We start from the raw sequence: 18,345 nt of genomic DNA, 5'->3' as shown, positions 1-18,345 counted from the left end.
ATGAATGCACCTTCAGAGCAGAAATTGTGTACAAGGGGGAGCACAACCATTCAAAGCCTCAGCCTCCCAAGCGCAACACATCGGGGGGACAGCAAGGATTCGTATCTGGTGGGAGTGCTCAAGAAACAAACAACCCGTCATGGAATAACCAACTCAATGAGAGAAATGAGGGTTTTGAGGGTAGAATAGAGAATCAGAATGAAGTTGGATTAGCAGCCCATAATACAACTTATTCAGGCAAAACGCCATTATCTTATGGTGCCGGAGTTGTCAATGCTGGCGTTGGAACTCCGGAGAATTCTTGTGGTCTTAGTGGGGATTGTGAGGAGTGAAGCAAGGTGTTGGAGGCAGAGGATGATGAACCGAAAAGTAAGAGAAGGTAAGAGACCTACTAATTTTCAATATGAAGCAGCCATGGGTTCACCATGTTTTATACTAATTCAAACAAGAATCAATAGAACTCGGTCTTGTGCCTATTTAGGCTGCATTTGGATCTTGGATTAGTTAATGCTGATTTGTGCTATCTTTCCCACAGGAAAAATGAGAATGAACAGGGCATATCAGGGGAGGTAGTACAAGAGCCACATGTTCCGGTGCAGGGTTCCACAGATACTGAGATTATAGGTGATGGTTTTCGCTGGAGAAAATATGGGCAGAAAGTTGTGAAGGGAAATCCATATCCCAGGTTGGTCTTCCATACTTGTTCCTTTTTGTCCATTGTTGATGTTAAATGATGCCTCTTGATATTTCTCTTGAAAGCAACATAATTTCACGATCTAAATAACGCAAATTGTTTAGAGGTTCTTGGAATAATTTGAGGCTATAAAATAACCTACCTCCCCTCTTGATTTTTTCATGACATATGAGCATTGAACATTGTTAGCTCTTTATAGGGTTGGTTTGCCACCATCAAAAAAATTCAAAAAGTCATTAAAAAACAAAAAGTTCATACTATTTATCTTTTTTTTTTTTTTTGGTGGAAAATCTATCAATTGAAAAAAAAAAAAAAAAAAGAGTAAAACCGCACTGCACAAAAGCTGTGCAGCCACACATCCCAAGTGGTTTGAAAATGTGGCACACTTGTAGCCACACATGCCATAAAAATAAATAAATAAATAAATTGAAAAGAGACAAAAAGTGCACTGCGCAGTACTGCTGCTTGTGTCAGCAATGGGTAATTTCATAATTTTACAATTTTATACAATATTTTAATACACATTTTTTCGTAAAAAGTTAAAAAATTAACCCAAATATTCATATTTTTTCCTATATTTTTTAATCTAAAAAGACAAAAAAATACACTTATTTAGGACACCCTAATTTTTTCTAGTTAGTGGTATCATTTTTATTCTTTATAGACAAACACACCATTTCTGAGCTTATATATATACATGTAGAGAATAATGAGCCAATAAAATGGAAGCATTCACGATGAAACTTTATCTCTTTTATGTTTCCTCTTGTATCCATCTTCTGGTACATTTACGCTATGTTTGAATATTAAATTTATCAAAGAAAAGGCAAATGCAAAAAATTTAGCTTCTTTCACTTTATTTTCTTCTATATCTTTTCCATTTTGTTTTTCTTTTTCTTCACAAATTCATAATCCAAACATAATCTTATAGGCATTTGAGAGGGAGTCTTTAAGTGCATTACGACCGAGTTAGGCCCAGGCGTAGTAATAGGCCGTTCTATGGGCCGTGGTGAAAAAGGCTTAGCAAGGTGGACCTTGCTCTTAGCTCGGTCCATGTATGGTTACAGTCACCACGGTCGAAGTGGTGATAATTAGCTCGGTCATAGAAGTCGGAGCCGAGGTGTTTAGGCTTCTTAAGGTGGACCTTGCCCTTTGTTAGCTCGGTCAAGGCTTGTTGCAATTAGCTCAGTCTAAACAGACAAAACCGAGGTACAAGTAACAAGAGCCAAGCTATGTGTTGCATATGAAGACGCTGGATTAAGTATGACAAAGGGCTAGTGTTAGCTCGGTCATACTGTTATCCAACCGTGGTAGAACCATCTCACTTGGTTTAAGCAGTGAGGAGGGTGTTGAAGGATAAGCATTATCTTTCAGGAGTGTGATTCATAGGAGGACTCTACATTGAGGAGTAAGAGTCCTAGTAGGATTGTGCCAGGAAAAAACTATAAAAGCTCACAACAGAACCCATGATAAGGTAACACAACTTTGATTTTCGGAATACACAGAGCTTTTGTCTATTTGTCTATTTTGCTGACTTAGGCATCGGAGAGGTATCCGGCACACACCCGCCGGCTAGCTCACGTTTGTGTTCTCAAGGAATAAAGCGACGACGTTTGGAGGAGCGCAAACTTGATCAACAGGATTATACAAGAACATTATTTCGTGCTCGTACAATTGGCGCTGTCTGTGAGAATTTCACAAAGAACAAAATCTCTTGATCAAGCTTTCCTTTCTGGTTGGAAGCAATGACGCACAATGAAAACTTGCCGCAATTGGCTGTTGACGGGCAAACCCCGGAGGGGGGTGGGAGGCACAAAGGTTTGCCTTCTATCCCTCCCATGGCGGATTTACAACCCCAGCGACAGAACCCCCCGGAGGGATGCAAGGGGGAGACGAGGCGACAGCCTCCATCGCTCTCAAAGTCCTGATAGACAGAGGCGGAGACTAGATCCTCAAGTTCTGGAGGATCGCGTAAGGGAGCAGGGCGAGTTAATAAGGAGGATGGCGGCAGATATGGTGTTAATGAAGCGCCAGATAAAAGGGAAAGGCGTGGCGACAGGAGAAGGGCGCAAAGGCAACACGCCCCATCGCCACTCGGAGGATCGTAATAGGCATACCACACTATCACAAGCGCAAAGTAGGAGCCTTAGAACGGGCGACACTCAATCACGGACTTCCAGGACTCGTTACTCGAGGTTTGAGAGAACGAGAACCGAGAGGTCATATATTGAGGGAAGCACTTATCGGCCATCGCACACGCACCAAACGATGTCTAGGCACACGGAGATGCCTAGATTATCTGACTTGCGAACAGTACTTGAGGAAAGGGCCACCAGGGCTCACGACCCTCACAGAGTTTCATCCCTTCAGCGGTTGGCCCCTCGGACGCATGGGAGTGTCGAAGTAGGAATGCCAATGCCGCGCCTTGCTTACGAACCAACAGACAACGTGTTAGCAAGGTTATAGAGCTCATCGTTGATTCCGGCAATTAAGAACGCGCCACTACCATCAGGCTTCCACCAGTCCAAATTCACCACTTATGAGGGGAAAACAGACCCCTACATGCATTTAAGCCACTTTCGCCAAGTTATGGCAGTATATCGACGAAATGAGGCCCTGATGTGTATCATGTTCCCATCCAGCCTTAGCGACCTAAGTCTAACTTGGTTCGAAAGGCTACCAGAAAGCAGTATCGCCTCCTGGGCATAATTGGCAGAGGCGTTCGTGACTAGGTTCAGAACGAACACCAAGACAGCAGTGGAGATCGATCAGCTACTCTCCATTGACATGGGCGACAAGGAGACGTTGAGATCCTACAACAGTCGCTACTGGGAAACCTTCAACTAGATTGGGGATTGCCCTACAAACCTCGCCATTGCACAATACAAACGGGGCTTGCCAGTCGGTAACAAATTGAGGGACTCAATTACTGTGACGCCACCCCTTACGATGAAGGCCATAATGGAGAGAGTGCACCAACATATTCGCGTGGAGGAAGATAGCGCCCGTGCTAAAGCAAAATCTGGCACAACAACAATGCCAGATAAAAAGACTACAGCAAAAGTCAACACGGTAGAACAATTAAGCAGGAATGGGTGAGACAGGTGGGCCAACAGAGAGAACGCAGACAAAAGGAGGTTAAGAGTTCGCACTGCCATTACCACAGTGTTCAAAAAACCAATCTACCAGATTCTCAGTGAGATACGCAATGAACCTTTCGTCCGATGGCTAGCTAAGTTGGGAGAAGCACAAAAAGACTATGACGAGAGGTCCCGGTGCACCTTCCATGATGAAAAGGGGCACCGCACTGAGAATTGCACGCCGTTGAGGCAGCATTTGGAGGAGTCAGTGGCAGCTGGGCCCCTAGACCAGTACATAGAAGGAGGGACACAACCAACCCCCCAGAACCACAACAACCCAAACGGGATGCCAGACGACGCTCCACCTTAAGGCGTAATTAACGTAATACATGGGATATTCAAACCTGAGCGGATATGTGAGCTCAAGAGGATGATCAAAAAGGCTGAGCACTTAAGGGAGGTATTAAGTGTACAACCTACCATCAAAAAGGGGAGAACAGATGTAACGCCCTCAAAATAATAAATAAAACCCATCTCATTAGACATGCATTGATACAAAGAAACCAACCACTTTTCCATTAAATCAGAACAGTTCTTACAAAAGTATTACATGTTAACAACAAAAGCAAATGCCCTACGGGCTTACAGCTTTCCAAGTTAACACTTGGTTACAAAAAGAAGAGTGCTAACTCAATACATATTAAGCCCTTGGCTTGAATTTACATGTAATGCATCAAAAAGAAAATAAATAACAAGCAGTCAGTCTGCCTCTAGCCTCCCAAACTATGTCCTTGGAGGCGGCATGCTACTTGTACCTGAAAATGATGTCCCATAAAGGGTGAGCCACAGCCCAGTAGAGATACACTAAACCAACCATGAACAATGACTAAAAGATTAGCAGTTGATAGATGGTCAACACAGATACATCTACACATATCACATTTCGATTTCATGACATTAAGTTCATGTTACATTTCATTTCTCATTTCTTTTTCAACTTTGAGTTTGAAAACAAGGCTCAAAACTTAGCCAAATAACTTGATGAGAATAAGACTCATTCTTAAAATACTTTCAGAATTCCTAAGGGATACACATTTTAATGTTGTATGAATAACACTTAAACCATTCCCACACTTTGCGAAAGATACACATTTTGGTGCTGTATCAACATAACATAGAATCACTTCTACACTTTACAATTGATAACGATATACATTTTAGTGCTATATCAAATCAATTTAAACACTCTCATAATCAACACTTGATACACATTGTAGTGCTGTATCAATGTCACACAAAATCCGGTTTAGATGTCCATCCCCTATCTTCCCATAAACCGTGGAGTACATCCCCTATCTCCTCCCACACAACACATGTATATAAACATAGGTCATATACATTCAATCAATACATAGAATTAATGTATTATTCCAGTTGCTATACTCAATAGCATACTCAATCGATTAGTTTTAGTTTGCCTAATCATCATGCAGTGTCTACAACAATCAAGACTATCCTCCACCGATAGCCCAAAGCAGTTATTTCTATACTGAAAATAAATGCACCAAATGGATATATAATCAACATTTCACCTAGGTGAGCTATGAACGAATCAAACTACACCCTTTAATCCCATACACATCCAATTCCAACATTCTCAATTTAATTCTTCTTCCCTTCAAATTAATTATCCTAATTAATTTATCAATGTAATTAGAGCATTTCCCATAATTAACATCATAACCCCAAGGTTCCATTTTTACCAATAACCCAATATTGATCTCATTTCTCTATGCCAAACATGCATACAAGTTTATAGAAACAAAACCCCAACTTTTGTAAAATTACACAAAGGCCCAAACTTTCTCAAAATTACCCAATAACCCCCAACTCATCAAAATACTAAAACTCAAAGACAAAACTCATGAGAAGGAGTAGGATATCCCTAACTCAAAGTTAGAGCTCAAACGGAGAAGGAGAAGAAAGTGAAAATGCTCCAAACACTACGATTCTCGGATCAACACGAAGCCCTTAACAATCAACACACTTTTTACAAAGGCCAGAGGATAGAGAGACACTCTAACTAGATCAAACCCTAGAGAGAAGGGAGTTTCTAGAGAGAGGAGCTCTCAAAATAGCTTTTCAGAAAGTAAGAGAGAGAGAGAATGTAAAAAGTGATTTTAAAATGCCCAGCTGCCAACTGATATACGACATTTCCGCTCGAGCGGAGAACACAACGCTCGAGTGTCAAGAACAAAAAGCTAGGTACGCTCGAGTGCAAGAAGGCCCGCTCGAGCGCCAAGATACAAGAATAAAGTACATCCGTTCGAGCGCGAAAACCAGTCCGCTCGAGCGTAGATTTCCCCCTCCCAGAACTTACACGCAAAAAGTGCTACCCACTCGAGCGCCAGAGTACCCGCTCGAGTGCGACCGCTCGAGCGTAAAGAAACCCGCTCGAGCGTAAAAATCACACCTGCAGAAGTTTTGCAAGGACACGAAAAACTGGGAGCGTGCAACCTTCGCTCGAGCGCAACAATGCCCGCTCGAGCGGAACGACCAAAAACCCAGAGGCCACAAATGTCATATCTTTTTCGAAAAAAGATTTAGCAAGGATATACTGCCTTCACAATGATGCACTGGTTGTCGCTCTACGCGTCAAGAATTTCGATATCAAGTGGATTTTGATTGACCAAGGAAGCTCATGTGAGATAATGTATTACGAAACCTTCAAACAACTGAAATTGGAGGACAAAGACCTAGCACCTGCAACATCTCCCATAATTGAATTCAACTTAATGCTAGAGTGGCCAGTGGGCAAGATAATCCTCCCAGTCAATGCAGGAACCATGACGAAACAAGTGGAATTCTGGGTATTGAAAGTTCCTTCTACTTACAACATCATCTTGGGGAAGACATGGTTGCACGCTATGCGATCGATAGCGTCAACCTACCATCAAGTATTGCGGTTCCCCAACGAAGCCGAAGTAATTGAAGAGGTCTCTGGAGACCAAATTATGTCAAAACAATGCTTCGTCACAGTAAATGGCAGTCGCGCTGCAAAAGGGTATGTACAGATGGTGGAAGCGCTTGAGAGCAATGAACTGTTTGCGGATGTTGGCAAGACAGCTGAACAGAAGGCAGTAGAAAACTTGGTATAGGTGAGGATAGATGAAAAGAACCCAGAAAAGCTCTTTTTGCTCGGCTCATCTTTGTCCAGCACTGAGAGAATAGAGGTCATGGAATTCTTAACCTCTAACATCGAAGTGTTTTCCTGGACACCGTATGACATGTCTGGCATTGACCCAAAATTCATCTGTCACCAACTGAACGTCCACCCAACTACCAGACCAATTATACAGCACACTTGCAGATTAGCACTCCACCATACCTAGATAGTGGCGGAAGAAGTGAGAAACTTGCGGGAGGCAGGAGCTATCAGAGAAGTGCATTATCCCAGGTGGATCTCCAATACCGTAGTAGTGCCAAAGAAGAACAGAAAATGGCGTGTTTGCGTGGACTACAAAACAGTCAACAAGGCATGCCCAAAGGACAGTTTTCCCCTATCACGGATAGACCAACTGGTAGACCTGACGGCAGGATACAATCGACTTAGCTTCCTTGATGCGTACAGAGGTTACCATCAGATCGCTATGTATGAACCAGACCAGGAGGTCACATCCTTTACAACGCCTAGCGGATTGTATTGTTACAAGGTCATGCCCTTTGGCCTAAAAAACGCAGGGGCAACATTCCAATGGATGGTCACTAAGATGTTTGAACCATTGTTAGGCAGAACAATGGAGGCTTACATAGATGACATAGTGGTCAAAAGCAAGGATGAGAAGGACCATCTCAAGGACCTAGGTGAAATGTTCCAGATTCTGAAGAACAACAAGTTGCGCCTAAATGCCTCCAAATGTGCATTCGGCGTAGGATCAGGCAAATTCCTAGGCTTTCTAGTGACCAGCTGAGGTATAGAAGCAGACCCTTCTCAGATCAAAACAATCCAGGATCTTGAGAGGCCCAACACAGTCAAAGAGGTGCAGCATCTCACTGGCCAAGCAGTCGCGCTCAACCGGTTCATAAGTCGGTCATCAGACAAATGTTGACCATTCTTCCAAGCATTAAAGGCTAAGTTTGAGTGGGATGAAGAATGCGACCGCGCCTTAGAAAGCTTGAAAGAGTGCACGTCTTCTCCACCGTTGCTAGTAACCCCAATACCTGGAGAGGAGCTCTTTTTGTACTTAGCAGTTTCACAGCACGCAGTCAGCGCAGTATTGGTTAGAGCGGAAGGAATCCAACACCTGCCCATCTTTTATGTTAGCAAAACCTTGCTGGGCGCAGAAACCAGATACCTACCATTGGAAAAACTGGCCTTAGCCTTGATGATGGCCTCAACAAAGCTGTCGCATTACTTCTACGCCCACACCATAATCGTCCTAATAGCTTTTCCATTAAAAGCTTTGTTTGAGAGAACGAACTTTTCTGGGCGAATTTTGAAGTGGGCGGTGGAATTGGGACAATTTAATATCAAGTTTCAACCCAGAACCGCAATAAAAGCCCAAGCTTTGGCAGATTTTGTGACAGAGTTCACACCAGGAAGTCATCACATCTGCCCAGTTGACTTGACTGGTACAACAAAAAAGGGGATGGAAAGTGCCGCAGGAACTGCGCAACCCCCAAAACAAGATGCCTAGCCACATCCCAAGGCATACTGGATTGAAGAAAGAGAGGAAGAGGCAAACCGTGCTACACCCAGCAAAGACTCATCAACAAGTAAAAACTCGGTACAGTCAAATAGTGAAGAGCAAACCCCAACAGTAGGCATGGACTTGGAAGAAAACATCAGCAACACTCATGACCCCAAGACATCATCCGACCCTTCTACTTGTTGGAAACTATTCGTTGGAGAGATGTTGAAGCTCTTCGTGGATGGAGCACACAATAGGCATGGTGCATGACTTGGCATAGTCCTCATCTCACCAAATGGCCTAATAGTGGAACAAGCAGTCAACCTTGGCTTCCGAGCATCAAACAATGAGAAGGAGTATGAAACACTCTTAGCAGGCCTAAAATCAACACTTTTCATGCAGGCCACCGAGCTAATGGTTTACAGTGACTCCCAGCTGGTAGTAAACCAGATTTCAGGCGACTACGAAGCAAAAGATGAGAGGATGACAAAGCATCAAGAGTTAGTCAGAAGGGAAATCATGAAATTCGAAGTAGTGCGGATAGAGCAGATCGGCTGGGAAGAAAACAGTAGAGCAGATGAACTAGCAGGCTTTGCTTCAATAGCAGACACCTCCATCCCACATCTATTATTGATCGACTTCCTACCAAGACCAAGCATTGAAGAACCAGAAGTTGCTGAGGTATGTTGCACTGAACTAGGCCCTTCATAGATGGATCCCAATTTATTGTTCTTAAAAGACGGCGTCTTACCCGAAAAGAAGAAAGAGGCCAACAAAATAAGAGCAAAGTCATAGCGATTTTGGCTCTCCCCATCAATGGCCTTGTATAAAAAATCCGTCACAAGACCTTACCTGAAATGTGTTCATCCCAGCAAGATCGAAACATTCTTGTTCGAGATACACGAAGGCGTATGCGGAAGCCACCAAGGGGGAAGATCATTGGCATACAGAGTAATTTTACAAGGATATTGGTGGCCATACATGCAAGCAGATTCAGAAAAGTATGTCAAGAGGTGCGAGAAATGCCAAAAGTTTGCACACCAAATACATCAACCAGCCAGAGAGCTTCTACCATTAACTAGCCATTGGTCTTTCGCAATGTGGGGTTTGGACATAGTAGGACCACTTCCAACAACACCCGGCAACAGAAATTTCTTTCATGCAGCAGCAGACTACTTCACAAAGTGGGTAGAAGCAGAAGCACTTGCATCAATAAAGGAAAGTGTGAAGAAGTTTGTCTGGCAGAATATCATCACTCGGTTTGGCATACCCAAGGCTCTAATATCTGACAACGGTACTCAGTTCGATGGCAAAATTTTTAGAGGCTTTTGTAAGGAGTACAAGATAGAATTCTATAATTCTACACCAGCATACCCCCAAGCAAATGGCCAGGCGGAAGCATCAAACAAAGTCGTCTTAGATGGATTGAAGAAAAGGCTGGAGAAAGCAAAAGGCAAGTGGGCTGAGGAGCTTCCTCATGTTTTATGGGCTTACCGTACCACACCTCGGCGGTCAACTAAAGAAATACCTTTTTCCTTGGCCTATGGCATGGAAGCAGTAATCCCACTAGAAGTTGGCCTCTCCACTATTAGAAGTGAAAATTTTGACCCAGACTTAAATGGAGAAGCCATAACCTTGGAACTCGACCTTGTAGAAGAGAGAAGAAAAAGAGCATTGGTTCACATTGCCTCATACCAGCAAGAGTTATCCAGAAAATATAACAAAACAGTACATCCGAGGCAATTCAAGATTAGAGATTGGGTGCTGCGCAAATTAATGAGAAACACTCTGGTACCCGAAAATGGCAAGTTAGGGCCTAATTGGGAAGGACCATACAAAGTGGTTGGCTTGGCAAGAAAATGGGCATATCACTTGGCAGATGGAGACAGCAAGGCCATTCCCAGGCCATGGAACACTGTCAATCTCAAATTATATTATTTTTATCTTTTCATTAAAGTACTTGTAATTTTTCTTTTTTATAGAACAAGTAGTTCCCTTTTCAGCATAATTCTTTTCTTCTGTAAAAGTTGTGTTTAGTGAGCTAGGGGCAATGAAAGCAGAGTTGGCCGGAATAAACCAACACTTCGCTCTAGGTTGGCAGGAATAACCAACTTTGAGCTCTCTTCAGCCGAGATCAGGATCTATGCTGAAGAAGTTTGGCAGGAATAACGAAATACTCCGCTCTAGGTTGGCAGGAATAACCAACTTTGAGCTCTCTTCAGCCGAGATCAGGGTAACCAAACACTTTGCTCTAGGTTGGCAGGAATAACCAACTTTGAGTTTTCTTCAGCCGAGATCAGGATCTAGGTTGAAGAAGTTTGGTAGGAATAACCAAACACTTATCTCTTTTCAGCCGAGATCAGGATCCAGGCTGAAGAGGTTGGCTGGAAAAACCAACACTTATCTCTCTTCAGCCGAGACCCGGATCTAGGCTGAAGAGGTTGGCTGAAAAAACCAACACTTATCTCTATTCAGCCAAGGTAAGGATCTAGGCTGAAGAGTGGTTAGCAGGAATAACCAACTTTGAGTTCTTTTCAGCCGAGCCGAGATAAGGATCTAGGCTGAAGAGAGGTTAGCACGAATAACCAACTATGAGTTTTCTTCAGCTTAGATAAGGATCTAGGCCGAAGAGAGTTGGCGGGTAGACCAAGATAAGTATCTCGGCTAGAAAATGCTACACTTCATGCAAATCATAGTTGAAACATAAATGCAGGTATGGAATACACCGAGCAAAAAGAAGCAGATTTCATTCAAGATTCAAAACAAAGTTACAAGAAGTGGGACTTTAGCCCGGTTACAATTTCTTTCCAAAAGTAAAAAGAAGAAATTACGGGATTAAGCAAAAAGGTCGTCCAAATCTGCATCCAGGTCAACTCGAGCTGCACCACTCGGTAACCCGGTGTCAGAGGGTAGCTCGACCACATTTTTAACCAAGTCTTCCACCGGTGGCTCAACCTGAGTTGATGGAGCAGTATGGAGACCGCAATCATTGTTGGTAGCCGGGGCGTTGTTTGGTTCTGGAGATGCCTCCCCGTCCTTCCCCACACGGAGCAGTTTTTGTTGAATAGCATTGGCGTAGTCCGCCATATAGCTCAGAATGAAGTGGGGAGGAGGGCTCTGGAAGACCTCGGTTTCGTTGCCATAACCAAGCTGTGACAAAGCCGCCTTCCATCCGCATTTGAAGAAAATGTCCTTTACAACCTCACATTGCAGGATGTAGGTGACCTCCCCTTCCTTGTAGCCACGGTCTTCCGCATCTTCTGTGCTCTTCTTCAGCTCGGCGATCTCTGCATCCTTCTTCTTCTCGAGCTTGGCCAGCTCGCGCAGATATTTATCTTTCCGCTCGGCCAAAGCCTTCTGCTTATCTACTTCAGCCGAGTTGACTAGTCCGGTGAGGCGGGCTATTTCGCTGTATAGCTCGGCCATTTTCTGCTTGGACTCTTCTAGCTCGGCCGTCTTAGCATTGGCCTCTGCCACGGCCAGCCGTGTGGTCTTACGCAGCTCTAACACGCGCTTGTGAGCGACATAATTCTTCTGCATGGCCTGCAAAAGAAGAGATAGTATAGTTAAAACTGTGCAGATAGATGTACAAACTGGAAAGACAAGCAGAGAAACTTACTAGCACCATCGACTTTGTCGCCGAGCGGATGGCCTTCAACTCGGTCAGATGATCATGATGCTCCATGTCGGTTGGCAAGCACACGCTCTTGGCAAGGTTGAAGGCGAGCGAGTGGTCTTTTTCAACGACCACTGAATCTGTACTTGTTATGGCTCGGTTCTTATACGTCACTTTTGGTGCCCACTCTGAAGGGCTAGCCTGGTCGGGACGCACTGGTTCTGGGCTCAGCTGGGTGGATTGAGGAAGTACGGTATCATCTTTGTCAATGAGGTGTTGTGGTTCGGTAGTAGATGTGCGAGCACGCTTGCTCGACCGAGATGATGAGGCTCGGGAGGTTGGAAGGGTCACCACGGCCTCATTTGTTTGGCCGACTTGTGGTACCTCGGCTTGGGTCGTCTCGGTAATCAATGCTCGGACAGCTCGGCGTTTGGCTATCTCTTGTTCTTTGGTTAGTGGAATGAGATTGATTTGAGGTAATATTGGATCTGGTTCTGGTGAAGGTTCCAGGAGGAAATCTGTCACCCTGGTCTTCCTCCTACTACTGTATCTGTATGTCGGTTCAAAATTGAGTAGCTCGGCCCAACCTCAATCGCGGTACCAAAGTGCGGCACGGAGTGCGTCAAGATTGGGGTATTGGTACTACAACTTTAGTTGGTTCAAGTCTGCATAAAGAAAAAGGAAACGGTTAGCACGGTGCAAAACTTATAAACAGGGTAAAGAACGCACAAGCTAAGCCGAGGTATTCATATCGGCTACTCTTTTATTCCAGTTAATTCGGTTGCCCGGTAACTGGGCTTCCTAGTCTTCGAAGTTGCCCGAGACTCAGAAAAGTCATCGTCATTTACGTCTTTGTCTAGTGTGTTTTTTATTATTTTCTCTCGACGTCTTCTTATTCTTAAATAGTATACCCAGCCATCTTCATTCTGCCAAGTGAATATTGGTGAAATAGCTCGGCTAAACTGAGGTTGAGGCCAAGCCGGCGATTTAGCTCGGCGATGTCATTTATTATTCTGTAAGAATTAGTGCTAAGTTGGGTTGGGCATATTCTAGTATGCCTAAGGAATTCACAAAGGAGTGGCTGAACTGGGAATCAGAGACTGACTTTAACAATGGATAGTACAGTAAATGGAACGAAACCTTGTTTTCTCCAGGGCATGGTGTCTAGTTCGGCTAGGAAAAGATGGACGTCGTCTGGAATTTGGTATTCCTTGCGGAATTCGGCAATAGCCCCTGGTGAGTTTACTAGGAATCGATATTTACCCATTTATGACTTAAATTATGTATAACTTAGCCCGGAGTCCTAGCTCGGTGTTGAGATGATGTTGAGCATCTCGATTGAGCGTGCAAATGTGTGCCTGGCCAACCTACTCAGAGTCTGCAAAGTGGAGATAAAAAGTGTTAAGCCTAGACCATTGGACCATGCTAAGTACAAAGGCAAAATAAATATAACCCTAGTTCGGTTACGTGGGGTGCAACCCGTTTTTAGTTCTGTTGGAGCGAAACTCTTTAGCTCGGCTACATAAAGAGGAAGAATTTTAGACCGGTTGTAATAGAAAGAGTGGCGCAAAATCTTAGTTCGGTCAGTGGGTGGAGTTTTCTAGTCCAGTTTTGTGCGCACCTTGGAGCAAACAGATTCCTAGTTCGGTCGTAATCTTATTTCAGATCAAATACATCATGTTACAAATTGAGTGAGAATCCAGTGGAGGATCTATCACATGGTTTTTGGGACCAAGAGGTTATTTCTCATTTAAGTGAAAACTGTGCTAGTATGTTTTGAAAAACATACATATACTATGCTATATATTGCTATACTATACGAAATAAGGGGAAAGAAAGAAGGCTGGAATCACTTACAGCTTTGAGTCGAAAGGATGAAGATCAAGACTGCAAGGATGAGCTTCGCAGGTGCTGTGTTTGGAAAGATGGAGGCTCCGAGGGCAAGAGAGAGAAGATGAACAGAAATGTTTTGATTTGAAAAGATAGGGTTTTTGTATAAAACTTATATTTGGGCGGGACTGTTCAAAATTCGCGAGGTACGAGGACAGCGTTGACAGCTATACTCAACTAATAAGGGCCAGCCACGTTTCTATGGGAATAACAAGCGATTCAGATGTACAGCGTGACTGAAGAGACTTTTTTTTGACTGGACAAATTGGTAGCCCGGTGACAATTTAGCTCGGTTGAAGGTATGAAGTTTTAGCTCGGCCGATAACAAATAATCCCAATCATGCTACGCAGATAGAATTAAGGGGCAATTGAGAAGGAGTTTTTAAGTGCATTAAGGCCGAGCTAGGCCCAGGCGTAGTAATAGGCTGTTCTATGGGCTGTGGTGAAAAGGGCTTAGCAAGGTGTACCTTGCTCTTAGCTCGGTCCAAGTATGGTTACAGTCACCACAGTCGAAGTGGTGATAATTAGCTCGGTCATAGAAGTCGGAGCCGAGGTGTTTGGGCTTCTTAAGGTGGACCTTGCCCTTTGTTAGCTCGATCAAGGCTTGCTGCAATTAGCTCGGTCTAAACAGACAAAACCGAGGTACAAGTAACAAGAGCCGAGCTATGTGTTGCATATGAAGGCACTAGATTAAGTATGACAAAGGGCTAATGTTAGCTTGGTCATACTGTTATCCAACCGTGGTAGAACCATCTCACTTGGTTAAAGCAGTGATGAGGGTGTTGAAGGATAAACATTATCTTTCAGGAGTGTGATTCCTAGGAGGACTCTACATTGAGGAGTAAGAGTCCTACTAGGATTGTGCCAGGCAAAAACTATAAAAGCTCACAACAGAACCCATGATGAGGTAACACAACTTTGATTTTCGAAATACACAGAGCTTTTGTCTATTTGTCTATTTGTCTATTTTGCTGACTTAGGCATCGGAGAGGTATCCGGCACACACCCGCCGGCTAGCTCACATTTGTGTTCTCAAGAAATAAAGCGACTACGTTTAGAGGAGTGCAAACTTGATCAACAAGATTATACGAGAACATTATTTCATACTCGTATAGTATTTACATTTAAAAAAAAAAATTAAAAATTGAGTTGTTGACCAACCTTCAGCATTTGTGTGATTTTAGCACTAGTTATGCTCCTCCACATCTTACTTTCGTAGTATTGAAAATTGTTATTTTATAGACATTAAAATCTTGTCTTTATTAAAAATCGTATGTGTGTGTTGGTGTCGATTGATAGTGGTAGATATTAAATTAAAAGAATTGATAACCAAAAATATGAATTGAATTTTTGGTTCGGTATATAGTATTGAATTCTGTAGAGGAAACCATTATAATAATTAGATATACATGGTTCTTTAGATGGAGTTTTTTTTTTTTGTTTTTTTGATAGGTAATCAATAATTCATTGACAAATATATACAAAAAGAAAAAGAAAGATATTTTTTACTAACATCTTTTCACTTTCTTCTTATTTTAGAAGTGGGGACGCTGCTACGCAGCCTACATAGCAACGGTTATTTTAAAACCCATTTTACGCAGCCTACATAGCAACGCAGCCTACATAGCCTACATAGCTACGCAGCCTACGCAGCCTATTTTAGAACCCATTTTAATAATTCAAACCGTTTGCATATTAGAATACATCAAGTAGAAGATGCTTGTAAAAAATCAAATTAATTGGATATCATTTACCTATTCATCATAAATGTGATTTAAAGTATTAAAGTAAATACAAATGTGAGTGGATGAATAGGTAAATGATATCCGATTAACTTGATTTTTTACAGGCGGTGCGTTTGTTTGGACGGACTGGATAAGAGGGGATTGTAATCCATCGAACTATTTGTCCTGGGATACATTGTCCCGGGATTGTTTGGTTTGGCTAAGTTTGTATCCTATGTTTGTTTAGTCATGGGATTAGATGTCTGGATTAGACTATTTTTAGTTATCCAATCTTTGTTTGAGATATTATGGAGAATGATAAATGCTCAAATGACTATTTTATCCTTTTTAATTATTTACTAAGTAATAGCAATATTAAACATAGCTTTAATATTTTAATTATTTTTAGCTAGATTAAATAAAAGAATTTTTTATTTTATTTTTTGCACAATATTTTAATTATTTTAATTTCTTATTTTCAATTAAATTAAATTTATAGTTTATAATTTATATTTTTTATTTAATATATAATTTTAAATTAACGACAATAAAAAATAATTTTATTTAAATTTTCAACAACACTAAAAAAAATTAATTTATAAGGCCATAATTTATAATTTATATTTTTTATTTAATATATAATTTTAAATTAACAACACTAAAAAAATAATTTAATTTAACATGTAAATTTAATTTTTTAACAACACTAAAAAATTTAATTTATAAGGCCATAATTTATAATTTATTATTTTTAATTAAATTTAATTTATAATTTATAATTAAAATTTTTATTTAATATATAATTTTAAATTAACAAGACTAAAAAAATAATTTATAAATGTTCAAAAGACTATTTTATCATTTTCTAATTGTTTGCTAAGTAATAGCATGGAGGGTAAAATGGACATTTCACAAAATAATCTCATGGAATACCAATCCCATGGTTTCTATCCCACCTCCCATGGGATAGGATAGTCCCATATTTGTGGGACTAATAGTCCTGGGGGACTATTAGTCTGAAGCAAAAAAAATGAAACAAACAATGGACTATTAGTCTCACAAATATGAGACTATCCTATCCCATGGGGGGAGTGAGATTGTTTCCATGGGATTGGTATCCCATGAGAGTGGGCTCTGAAATGTCCATTTTACCCCATGCTATTACTTAGTAAACAATTAGAAAAATGGTAAAATAATCTTTTGAACATTTATAAATTATTTTTTTAGTGTTGTTAATTTAAAATTATATATTAAATAAAAATTATAAATTATAAATTAAATTTAATTAAAAATAATAAATTAAAAATTATGGCCTTATAAATTAAATTTTTTTAGTGTTGTTAAAAAATTAAATTTACATATTAAATTAAATTATTTTTTTAGTGTTGTTAATTTAAAATTATATATTAAATAAAAAATATAAATTATAAATTAAATTTATTTAAAAATAATAAATTATAAATTATGGCCTTATAAATTAATTTTTTTAGTGTTGTTGAAAATTTAATTTATATATTAAATAAAATTATTTTTTATTGTCGTTAATTTAAAATTATATATTAAATAAAAAATATAAATTATAAATTATAGATTACAAATTATATAAATATAAATTAAAAAATATAAATTATAAATTATAAATTATAGATTACAAATTTAAAATTATATATTAAATAAAAATTATAAATTACAAGGGTAAAATAGTCTTTTGAACATTTATCCTTATCCAGTCCGTCTAACCAAACATTGGATTCACTAAAAATAGTCCAATCTAGATATCTAATCCCACGACTAAACAAACATAAGATACAAATCCAATTAAACCAAATAGTCTCGGAACAATGTATCTCAGGACCAACAATCTGATAGATTACAATCCCCCCTTATCCAGTCCGTCCAAACAAATACACAATATATTCTAAAATGTGAGCGGTTCGAATTATCAAAATGAGTCCTAAAATAAGTCTATTTTACTACATAGCAACCGCCAGCGCAGCAGCGCCTCCACCTCCGAAATAAGAAGAAAGTGATCCACCTCCGAAATAAGAAGAAAGTGAACGGATGTTAGTAAAAAATATCTTTTTTCTTTTTGTATATATTTGTCAATGAATTATTGATTACCTACCGCCAAAAAAAAAAAAAAAAAAAAAACCCTCCATCTAAAGAACCATGCATATCTAATTATTATAATGGTTTCCTCTACAAAATTCAATACTATATACCAAACCAAAATTCAATTCATGTTTTTGGATATCAATTCTTTTAATTTAAGATCTACCAATATCAATGGACACCAACACACGCATAGGATTTTTAATAAAGACAAGATTTTAATGTCTATAAAATAACAATTTTCAATACTACGAAAGTAAGATTTTGGGGAGCATAACTAGTGCTAAAATCACACAAATGCTAAAGGCTGGTCAACAACTCAATTTTTAATTTTTTTTAAATGATTATGTTTGGATTAAGAATTTGTGAAGAAAAAGAAAAACAAAATGGATAAGATATAGAAGAAAATAAAGTGAAAAAAGCTAAATTTTTTGCATCTGCTTTTTCTTTGATAAATTCAAGATTCAAATATAGCGCAAATGTAACAGAAGAAGGATGCAAGAGGAAACATAAAAGAGGTAAAGTTTCATGGTGAATG

At 40.3% G+C, this 18,345-nt stretch overlaps 1 long non-coding RNA gene across 1 annotated transcript in view; it reads left to right on the top strand.

The window, feature by feature from the left end:
• LOC145820841 (uncharacterized) overlaps nucleotides 1-18,345 on the top strand; it is a 30,423-nt gene continuing 12,078 nt past the window's right edge. The window contains exons 1-2 of the long non-coding RNA XR_014362867.1: nucleotides 1-379; nucleotides 536-685. This is a non-coding gene — a long non-coding RNA (uncharacterized LOC145820841). The remainder of the gene's footprint in view (nucleotides 380-535; nucleotides 686-18,345) is intronic.

Source organism: Camellia sinensis, chromosome 3, assembly GCF_055761805.1.
Source record: "Camellia sinensis isolate YWXY chromosome 3, ASM5576180v1, whole genome shotgun sequence".
Lineage (NCBI taxonomy): Eukaryota > Viridiplantae > Streptophyta > Magnoliopsida > Ericales > Theaceae > Camellia > Camellia sinensis.
The sequence above is the reverse complement of the archived record's forward strand: the minus strand, read 5'-3'. Positions and strand labels throughout refer to the sequence as shown.